We start from the raw sequence: 10,990 nt of genomic DNA, 5'->3' as shown, positions 1-10,990 counted from the left end.
GTAGCCAATTGACATTGGACCTCCACTCAAGTACTCCCTCAATGAAAGAATACTTTGTTCTATTAAACTAGCAATCCATGATGTTCACCTTCCAACACTATCACTGAAGACAAATGGGTGCTTAATTAAATGTGGTGAAGAAAGCTGATGGTGCCCAGTTATCAAAAGATATAGTGTGTGATGTCTTAAAGGCTTGAAAGTAAACAAGCAGCCATCTAGCTGAGAAGCAACAAAGCCCACATGGAAGAAGCCCACCAGACTGTGCGATCACGAGGTGTCAAAGGGATCAGGGACTAGGCATCAAAGAACAAAAATTCATATCATTGTGAATGAGGCGGAGTGCAGATTTGGGAGCCAAAGCCCATCTGTAGGCAACTGGACATCCCCCTACAGAAGGGTCTTGGGGAGGAGAAGAGTGCAGGGTGCAATGTAGCAAAGATGGAACATACAATTTTCCTCTAGTTCTTAAATGATTCCTCCCCCCACCTCTAGTTCTTAAATGCTTCCTCCCCCCATCTTATCATGATCCCAATTCTACCTTACAAATCCAGCTGTACACTGGTACAAACAGGAACTGGAAACACGTGGGATCCAGGTCAGATGATCCCTTCAGGGACAATGGGAGAGAGGGGTGATACTGGGAGTGTTGAGGGATGGTGGAAATTTAAAGGGGAACAGATTACAAGGATCTATATATAACCTCCTCCCTAGGGGATGGGCAACAGAAAAGTGGGTGAAGAGAGATGTCAGACATTGTGAGATATGACAAAATAGTAATAATTTACAAGCGTTCATGAGTGAGGCAGGAGTGGGAGGGAGGGGAAAATGAGGAGATGATGCTAAGGGCTCAAGTAGAAAGCAAATGTTTTGAGAATGATGTTGGCAACAAATGTACAAATGTGCTTGACACAATGGATGGATGGATAGATTGTGATAATGTTGTATGAGCCCCCCCCCCAAATGATTTTTAAAATAAAGATAGGTAGTGTTTTTCTAGAAATATGTCCACTTATTCTAAATTTTCAAATTCACTGTTGTGATCTTCATAGTTTTGGTTCTGTTGTGATATTGGATTTTTTATTTCTTATTCTTTATATTTGCTTTTCCTATTCCTTTTACTTTAATTAGTTTACCAGTAGTTTGTCAAATTTTGTTAATATTTTTAAAGAATTAACTTGTCTTATGGATTATTTCCCTGTTCCTTTTCATTTATTTCTGCTCCATTCTTTAATATTTATTGCCTTCTTATGACTGATATTTTACATAACTCTTTTTGTTCTAATTGTTGAAGGTGTTGTGTTACCATACTGACTTTGCTCTCTTTTTTGATATCTTCATACATTGTTCACAACAAGTGTTCTTAGTACTGCTTCTGCTGTGTACCAAAGCTTGTGGTATGCTTATTTTCATTTTTGTAAGGAATTTAAAACCTTAATCCCTTAATCCTACCATTTCCAAGCAATTTAATGCACAAAATTTCTCATTTTCCATGTTAACTTTTTATTCTTTTATCTTCCTATTGTTTATATCTAATTTCATAATGTTGTGAAGTAAAAATTTTTATTTATAATATCACAAATTAAAAATTATTAAGCCTTCATTGTAGCCTAACATGTGGACTATTCTGAAGAATGGTACATATGAACATGAGAAGAAGATACATTGAGGTTTTCCCGGATAGCATGCACCCTATATGTCTAAGAGGTCAGTAATTATAGTATTTAGTTCTTCTGTTACTGTATTGATTTATTATCTAGTTGATCTTTTGAGTTGTTCTGTAAAACCCAGTGAGGTGTATTTAACTCTATTCCTGTAAAATTATGTATTTCTCTCTTTAAGTCTATAAGAGTTTGATGAATATATCTTGAGGGTCTGCCATTGAATGTATATATATTCATTAATATTTTTTTCTTCTTGCTCTTTTGTTCCTTTTATCATATGATGCCCTTATTGGTCTCCCATTAAAGATTTGGTCTTGAAGTATATTTCACTATTAATTTGTATAGCCAGTAACAGATTTCAAAATTGTCATTGGTTAATATTGCTATCCTTGTTTTTTATTGCCATTTTCTTGATGTATTTTCTTCGACCTTTGATTTTTAGATTCTATTTCTCTTTATGTCTCAATTGTGTTTGTTGTAAGCATAGATTTATGGATCAAGTTTCCTTACCCATTGTGCTTCTCACTGCCTCTTGAGAGGTACATTGTATCCATTAACATTCCATTTCATTATTGATGTGTATGCATTTATTGCTGTCATTATGCATTGGGTTGTCTTTATGGTTCCCCCGCCCCTTTGTGGAATTATTGTGTTTTTTCCTCAGTTTTCTTGCCCTGAGTTCATTTTCTTATCTTTTCTCTTAATTTTTGTCTTTTTTTGGTTATTATTTTGTAAGGCTTCATGCTTTGCTCTTGCTGTTTTTCTTTTGGATTAGCTTTATTTTTTCTTCTTCATTCTTTCCATTTTACTTGAGAATCTTGTTAATAATTATATGATTCCAAACAATAATATTGCATAGAAAATCTTTTCTGGATCATTCTAAGGGAAATTTTTTGAATAAATATCTATTTTTGAGTATTCATTAGGATGAAAACTTTCAAGATACATCAGAGGGTGTGAAGAAAATTTCCACTCAGCATGAGAATATTTTCTTTTTGCATTAACTATTTCTAACTTTGACAACAAATGGCCTAGTTAGTATCCTGGAGTGAAAACAGATCTCATCAATACCTATTATTCTGAAGTCTGCCTTTGGATCAATGGTGACAGACAGACAAAGCCCATTCCAATGAAGAGAAGGCAGATTCCAATGCAGGAAGTTTCCCAAGAGCCACTGTGCACGGTGTCCCTAGAGAGGTACTGACAAGTTGGGGAAACCACAGCTTCTGAGAGGAAAGCATCACTGACTACATTCCCTGGCATCTGCTGAAAACATGGCCTAAAGAACATTTTGAGAAATCAGTTTGCAATTTCCTCCTCTTGTGACACATTTACTATCCTTTGGAATCAAAGATGTCTTCCAATGAGTGCTTCCTTCGTTGTGACTCCAATGAATGATCTTTCGAATGACTCAACCCAACAGACAGGTCATTCAGTTCACCTGTTCCCAGTGGCAGGGGTCTCTCTGTGCCTGGAACCTTTGTTTCTGCATACAGGGAGACAATGGGTAGCAAGCATCACTAAGGACGTGTCAGAAATTTAGCCCCAGAAGTCACCACCATTGTTTTCTCAGACATAGAGATCATTAGTCATTCACTGCCAACAGTGCACAGAGAACAATGCAGAAGGAAATCTTCATAGACCTGACCCTGGACTGTAGGAGGTCACTGAGTTCAGTACATTTGAAATCATTCATTGCACGCATGAATATGGACATGCCTGTATTTTATTGTCAATAGGTTTTGAGTAACAGATAGGGTGAGAATTATCATGATAACCTATTTTTCAAGAAGGAAACTGGGTTCTATAGGATGAAAATGAACTCTTAGAGTCACTTTACTATTTGTATTGCACACAGAGAATGCTAATTTCTCCTTCAGGTCGGCAGTGAGGAGAAAATTTAGAGAGTAAGAAAAAGAAAAAAATGTCCGTCGACATGCTGAGAGATGAAAGACGGAAGGAACCCTGATTCCAAAAGGAAATGCTCCATCATCTATCTGTGCCTGTCTAGGGCTGGATGTGCGCGCTCAGTGAGTTCTGCGCGCCCCCTGCTGCCCAGTGTCTTCCCTGCAGGGGAGGTTTGTGTCTGGGCTCACACTGACTTCCCCTCACTGTGTTTCCCTTGCACAGTAATACATGGCCGAATCCTCAACAGTCACGGAGCTCAGCTGCAGGGAGAACTGATTATTCGATGTGTCTCTAGTGATGGAGAGTCTGCTTTGGAATGATGGGTTATAATTTGTACCGCCACTAGAGCATATCCATGCCATCCACTGCAGCCCTTTCCCTGAGGGCTGGCGGATCCAGTGCCAGCAGTAACCACTGCTTGTGATGGAGAAACCAGAGACAGTGCAGATGAGGGACAGCTTCTGGGAGGGCTTCACCAGTCCTGGACCCGACTCCTGAAGCTGCACCTGGGACAGGACACCTGCAAACAAAAACAGATGGTCCCCATTATTCACTTGAGTTCACAACCATCCCCACAGACCCAGGTCAGATATCTGAATCTCCCACCTTGGGGAACTGTCAGGAGGCACAGGAGAACACACAGCAATAGCATCTTTAGACCACAGCTCTGCATTCCCAAGAGACCTGAAGGCCTGTCTGAAGAGAACTGATAGCTTTCCTGCCCAAGGGAAATTTATCCTAGTGCCCGAAGAATGATTTGCATGTGAGCGAGCACTGTCTTTATAAACAGAAAGTGATAGAGACCAGACAACCCTCTACCTCCTGAGCCCATGCTAGGGTAACTGTGTTTGAACTCGTATGCATGTTAGTCTATAATGAGAGAGCACTTGACCTAAGCGGTGTGTATTAAAGATAAAAGGAAAACCAAATATTTCTGAGCTCAATATTCTCTCCCTCCAGCCCCTCAAAGTCTCTGCCCTGCCTTGGGCTCCTGTATGTCCTGTGCCCCAGAGAGTGGACAGGCTATCATTTGTTGAAAACATCAGGTGGACACCAGGGTATCTTCATCACCCACGCTCTCCAAACACCTTTTCTTTCCAAACTACCACTTCCTTATCAACCTCCTCAAAGTCTTCTGGGGTTTTCTTTGAGCCACTGCCATCACCAACTCCAGCACTCCTACCAACAACACGTCTCAGGTTTTGATAACTAAGGCCAATCTCAGTGTAAATAAAGAGATGCCAGTGTCATAGGGTCTCAGGGAGGAGGTTTCCAACTGGAGAATGTGGACCCCAGAAAAGAAAAGTTTCAACTCTATAACTTCTAATTGATGCAAGACTGTGAGATGTCAGTCACTTGGTTTTCCAGAGCACATCCAAAATTAGGGCAAAACCTGTCAGGAGTTCAAGTGTAAAGATACAGCAGAGAAGTGAATGGAAATTCAAGTTATCAGGGGGGCAGAAAAAGAATAATGATATTTCAGGTTTTGAAAAAAAGACACCTGCTTGAGACTCAACAGGCACCCTGGATTAAAATAAGGTCTATTCAGGCAACTAGTCCTCAAAATTTAGGGGACAACCATACATACTGTTTTAAATGCCCCTTTCCCAGGGGATTCTGTTCTATATGAAATGTGAGCATTTCCAACCAAAATCATCCTCTTCATTTGCACGCTGGGCACAGCCCTCTGAAAACTACTCAGAGATCTAAAGCTTGTGTTTATTTCCTAGACTCAAGGAAAATTATTCACCTTAATGCCTATGGAATCTGTGGGATTGTCTCTAGACATGCAGTTTATAAAGCCATTCCCCATTCAGATTCCTTCCTCATTTCTCTCCCTCATATCATAGATTATTTCCCCCAGATTAGGGTTGGCCATATTAATTTTCTGGTCAGTTAGAATATCTTTAAATTTCTACATAAATATATATTTCAACACTGTGAAAATCTGAGCATAAGATTATGGTCACCTGAAATTCTTTGGCCCAGAATTTGCAGAGGGATATTAGCCATAAGATAATATTGCTGCACATATACTTGACAATACAAATTAAATAGGAAAACTTAAAAAGAAAAACAACCTATCACTTCCTCCCACACAAGCATCAGAAATCCCAAACTCGAACCAGACACCAAAGACTATAGCTATATTGGTGAGAATATGGTGGCATGTTCAATGTATTTGCCATTAGGGAATTGTAAAGTATAACAGTGACATACCATATTGTTTAAATGAATGAATCAAGCAAACATAAAGGGCAAACTAATGATGCCTTATGTTGTTTATTGTTTTGATAGTTGTATAAAAGACACAAAATCATAAAGTTCTCTAAAATCTGGTCAGCTGTTTTAATTTTGGTTTTGTATTTTAATGCACTGTGGTCTTAAATAAGTGGTAAAAGAGTTTGATGATTTTCACAGTATCTGTTGAGGACTATTATAGTTAGGCTTGTGTCAACTTGGCGGGGTAGTGTGCTTAGTGGTTTGGTAGTTGGCACCTAGTAATTCCTCATCATGTGAAAGAACACAATTCAATCAATTCCATAATGGGGTCTGCTGTGCGTAGCCAAGCAGTTGTATGATTAGGGTAGAGTGTACCTCCCTTACTCAGGACACAGCTCTGAAGCAACTGGAAAACAAATATTCTGTGTGAATGTTATCTACTTCCTTTATAAACAGATTGGTAGGGAAACTTGTTCGTTTCCTTCTGGGTTTGGATCCTGCATCTGGGCTCTTCAAGCTCTAGGTTTTGAATTTGACCGAAAGCTTGAAATAACCCCCGCCAATCCTGAGAGTCCACAGTGGCTTGGTATCTGACATGTGATCTGACCTTGAAGTAATATACATCTTCAATAACAAGTATGACTTGTTTTTATTTACCTGCCTTTGAAACTATCATCAAGTTGTGCTCCAGCCTATTGTAGATTTATCAGCCCCTGAAGCTACGTAAGTCAGGAGAAGCCTAACTAAGACTCGAGGACTTCGGGTCAGAATGGAGGTGCCCACTTCTACAACTGCATGAGCAGTTCTCTTTATCTCTCTATGCAGCTCTGGTTTTGTTCTTCTAGTGACCTTATCCTTACATAGATGTTGAATGTTATCACATTGAATTTATCATTCAGTTTAGAAATGGCAAGATTTAGAGTCACTGAGTTTTACAATAAATACCGTGACATGCTCCTCCATTTATTTCTGTTATATTTCATTTACTACAATAATATTTTAAATTTTATATGGGGTTTTAAATATGTATATTGTATAATCTCTTATTTTATGAAGCACATAATCTTGCTTTTTATTTTCCAAAAACCATTTTTGGTTGTGATAATGCAGATATCGTATAATTCCATAGCTCAATCACATCAAGACATATTGTACATTTGCTACCAGTCAGTTTCAAAATATTTTCTTACTTCCTAAACTCTTTAATATCAACCCCATCTTACTCTGTCTGTCTCCCATAGCCCCACCCCACCATATCCTTCAGGAACCCTATTTTACTTGCTGTGTCTATAGGTGCATCAATCCCAGGTTTCATATTCTGAGAAAAACAGAAAAGATAATAATATAAATTCAGTAGGGTTACCACCAATGACAAAATACATCTGAGTAGAGTATACCCAATATGAAACAGAGGGAGAGAGAGAGAATGTTGAAAACCAGATCAGGTCTGGCTCATGGCATGGAGGAACTTGGAGCTGTGTGCCGGGCGCTGGGGTCACGCTGCGTTGCTGACCAGAGGCTAGAGCCCCTCCTCTGCCCATGGCGGAGTGGCACCCAAGCTCCTGACAGGGGACTGAGGCGGCTAGGGACGTCGGGGCTCCGGAGCCAGGCACTGGGCCTGCTTTTGCAGCCGCCTCAGGGGCCAAAGAGCACGAACCCGTTCATGCGCGCGCAGGAGGAGGCCTGGCGGCGCCGCAACAAGACTGTCCTCACATACGTGACCTCGGTCGCCATGGCCATGCTGGGGGCGTCCTACGCAGCGGTGCCCCTTTATCGGCTCTATTGCCAGACTACTGGACTTGGAGGGTCAGCTGTAGCTGGTCATGGATCTAACCAGATTGGAAACATGGTGCCTGTTAAGGATCGCATTATTAAAGTCACCTTTTTTTTCTTTTTTAAACATTTTATTAGGGGCTCATACAACTCTTATCACAATCCATACATATACATACATCAGTTGTATAAAGCACATCTGTACATTCTTTTCCCTAATCATTTTCTTTTTTTTCTCCTCTTTTCTTTTTTTACATTTTATTAGGGGCTCATACAACTTTGTCACAATCCATACATATACATACATCAATTGTATAAAGCACATCTGCACATTCCCTGCCCCAATCATTCTCAAAGCATTTGCTCTCCACTTAAGCCCTTTGCATCAGGTCCTCTTTTTTTCCCCCGCTCCCTCCCTGTTCCCCCCTCCCTCTAAAGTAACCTTTAATGCGGATGTGCATGCAAGTCTCCAGTGGAACTTTAGACCTCAGCAAATGGAAATATATGTAATGCCAGGAGAGACGGCACTGGCATTTTACAAAGCTAAGAACCCGACTGACAAGCCAGTCATCGGGATTTCTACATATAATCTTGTACCATTTGAAGCTGGACAGTATTTCAATAGAATACAGTACTTCTGTTTTGAAGAACAAAGGCTTAATCCACAAGAGGAAGTAGACATGCCAGGGTTTTTCTACATTGATCCTGAATGTGCTGAAGATCCAAGAATGGTGAATATTGATCTCATCACTCTTTCTTATACTTTTTGTTGGAGCTAAAGATGGCCATAAATTGCCAGTTCCAGGCTATCATTGAAGTCAGCAACTAAATCTGCGTCCCATTTGTGATTTTTGAGAAATCATGTGTCTGACTTCTCAGAGATGAAATATCTCTACTATGTTGTATTTAATTATTGTGTACTGGTGATGGTTCAGCTTGCTTCCTTCCATGCCTGGACATCTTAACCACATTTAAAATCGAGAAAACAGGTTTAGCTTTTACCATAAGGAATCCACTTAAAGAGTGCCTACTTAAGAGTGACTGCCACCAAACTCTTAAGAGCTTGATAGTAGTAACTGTTATATATATAGAGAGAGCTTGATAGTAGTAACTATCCTAACCCTAACCCTAACCCTAACCCTAACCCTAACCCTAGCCCTAGCCCTCGCCCTCGCCCTCGCCCTTATATATAAGAGCTTGATAGTAGTAACTGTTATATATATATATATATATATATATATATATATATATAGGGTTAGGTTATATATATATATAGGGTTAGGATATATATATATATATATATATATATATATATATAGAGAGAGAGAGAGAGAGAGAGAGAGAGAGAGAGAGACTTAATGGTATGGTTTAATTCATTAGATTGCTTCCAAATTTTGACCCTTCATACTTGTATCATTTGAACACTTGATGTTTATTTTTGGCTGTGCACCAGACTCTGAACAGGTTGATTATTAAATCTCTCAAACCAGTGGTGTTACCTGCCTTCAGTGTGAATAGTCATTATTGTTAGTCCTTAACATGAAAGAGGTGTGTTACTTGCTCAAAGATTGCATGTTTTCTTCAAATTCTTATTTGTTTTACTTTTAAGATCTAGGACTGCTTTATATTGATTGTACCATGTAAATAATTAGGTTGCAATTGTGGTACCATGAAATCTCTATATATGATTAACTATGATAGTTACAAGTCCTTCAATGTTAAAATATGTGTGGGGTTGTATACATATACTGATATCGAAAGTCTACCTGTAAACAAACTCTAAAGACACATTAAATTATTTTAATAGTTAAGAAAAAAAACCAGATCAGACCCAACATGTATCAGTAGGGGGGTTAACTGAAAAAGTTTTAACCATTCAAGCCAGGTTTATCATTTTGATCTACTATAATCATCTCTCCAATGCAATCTGATTAGTAACCAGGTGATTCCCATCCCTCTATTATGGACAGAGGGTAATCACCTGAGGTTTATTGCCTCGGTAGATCTCATAAATGTATCTTGCCTTTAAACATGTATCTTCCATTCTTTCTAAAGTTTAGAATAGTGTTATCATCTATTTCCTTTGAATCTGGTGACCCTAGAAAGGGACAATGCTATTTCTACTTTATCCTTTCTTTATTCTGTGAACACAATGATATCCCATCAAGATAATGAGGGGTTTATTGCTCATTCCTCAGATATATTAATGTATTTCCTTAACACTTGGAAACTTGACTTGTATTCACGCTAAAAGCTGCTCAGGTCTCATTCAAAATCACTAAATTTTAATGATATACCATGAAGTGTGACAATTTTATTTTACCTCACTTTCCCTAGATATATTATCATTTATTTTCTTAATATATTGAAAGCTGGTGTGTATTATTGTTAAAAGCTGTTCTCATCTCATTTAAAATCACTAAAGTAAGCTTTAATTGTATCAGATGAATTGTGATGATTTTATTTGTATAAAGCCTTTATTATTTATTGGTTCCACATTTTTCTGCTTACTGATAACTATTTAGCTTTTCTTTTATAATTGTGATTTGTGTTTATTGAATTTCTGGGGTCAGGCATGGATAAAAATCCAACTGCAGTCTCCAAAATGCTCTGTGCCATCAGACACACACTGGGAAGTGGCCCACTGAAAGGGTAGTGGCAGCTCCCAGACTTCTGTGAAGCAGCAGGGCCCCAGAAATGCCAAACCCCACTGTCCTGCTGGGAAGAGTCCTGGGTGTGGTGTCTGAGAGGAGTGCTTGGGGGCTGTCTGCTCAGGAATGATGTCTCTGTCCACTTCCATAGGTGAATCCTCATTGATGCTGAGAGACAGCGGCATGGAGTCTGAACCCTGCCATTCCCGGCTTTTGCTCAAGGATCCTCCAGATGCCCACCCCAGTAAATCCCCTAGTTATACTGCCAATCTCTTACTGAATCTGTTCTAGACCACGTGGTACACAGGGTGGAAGCTCTTGTCAGTTTTTCCCTGTGATCTGTTATCTCAGGCACAGAGAGAAGAATCAACTCTGAAGGTGCTGACCTAAACTGGGAACAAGAAGAGAATGTATAATTAGGAAAATATAAAATATTGGAAATAGGACTTCATTTTTAAGCCTCATCCTGGAAAGAATACAAAAGCACATATAATCAGATTTTCAGTGGTTTATTTTTGTTGTTTTGTTGTCTGGTTGCATACTGTTGCTTTGTTTTCCTCTGTCTTGTTTTCGTGCATGTTAGTGTCTCCACAGGTCTGTCTGAATAGGACAGGCTGGATGAACTATCTGTAGGGAAAAAAACTGGACCGACAGTTCTGGGGGGACTTTGGGTGGGGGGGTAGGGGGGTAAGGAAGTAGTGTTAACAAACACAGGGACAAGGGAACAACATGGGACCCCAAATGGTAGAGAGGGGGGAATGGCAGGCCTGGTGG

Source organism: Tenrec ecaudatus, chromosome 3 (assembly GCF_050624435.1).
Source record: "Tenrec ecaudatus isolate mTenEca1 chromosome 3, mTenEca1.hap1, whole genome shotgun sequence".
Classification (NCBI taxonomy): Eukaryota; Metazoa; Chordata; class Mammalia; order Afrosoricida; family Tenrecidae; genus Tenrec; species Tenrec ecaudatus.
This window is presented reverse-complemented; position numbering follows the sequence as displayed.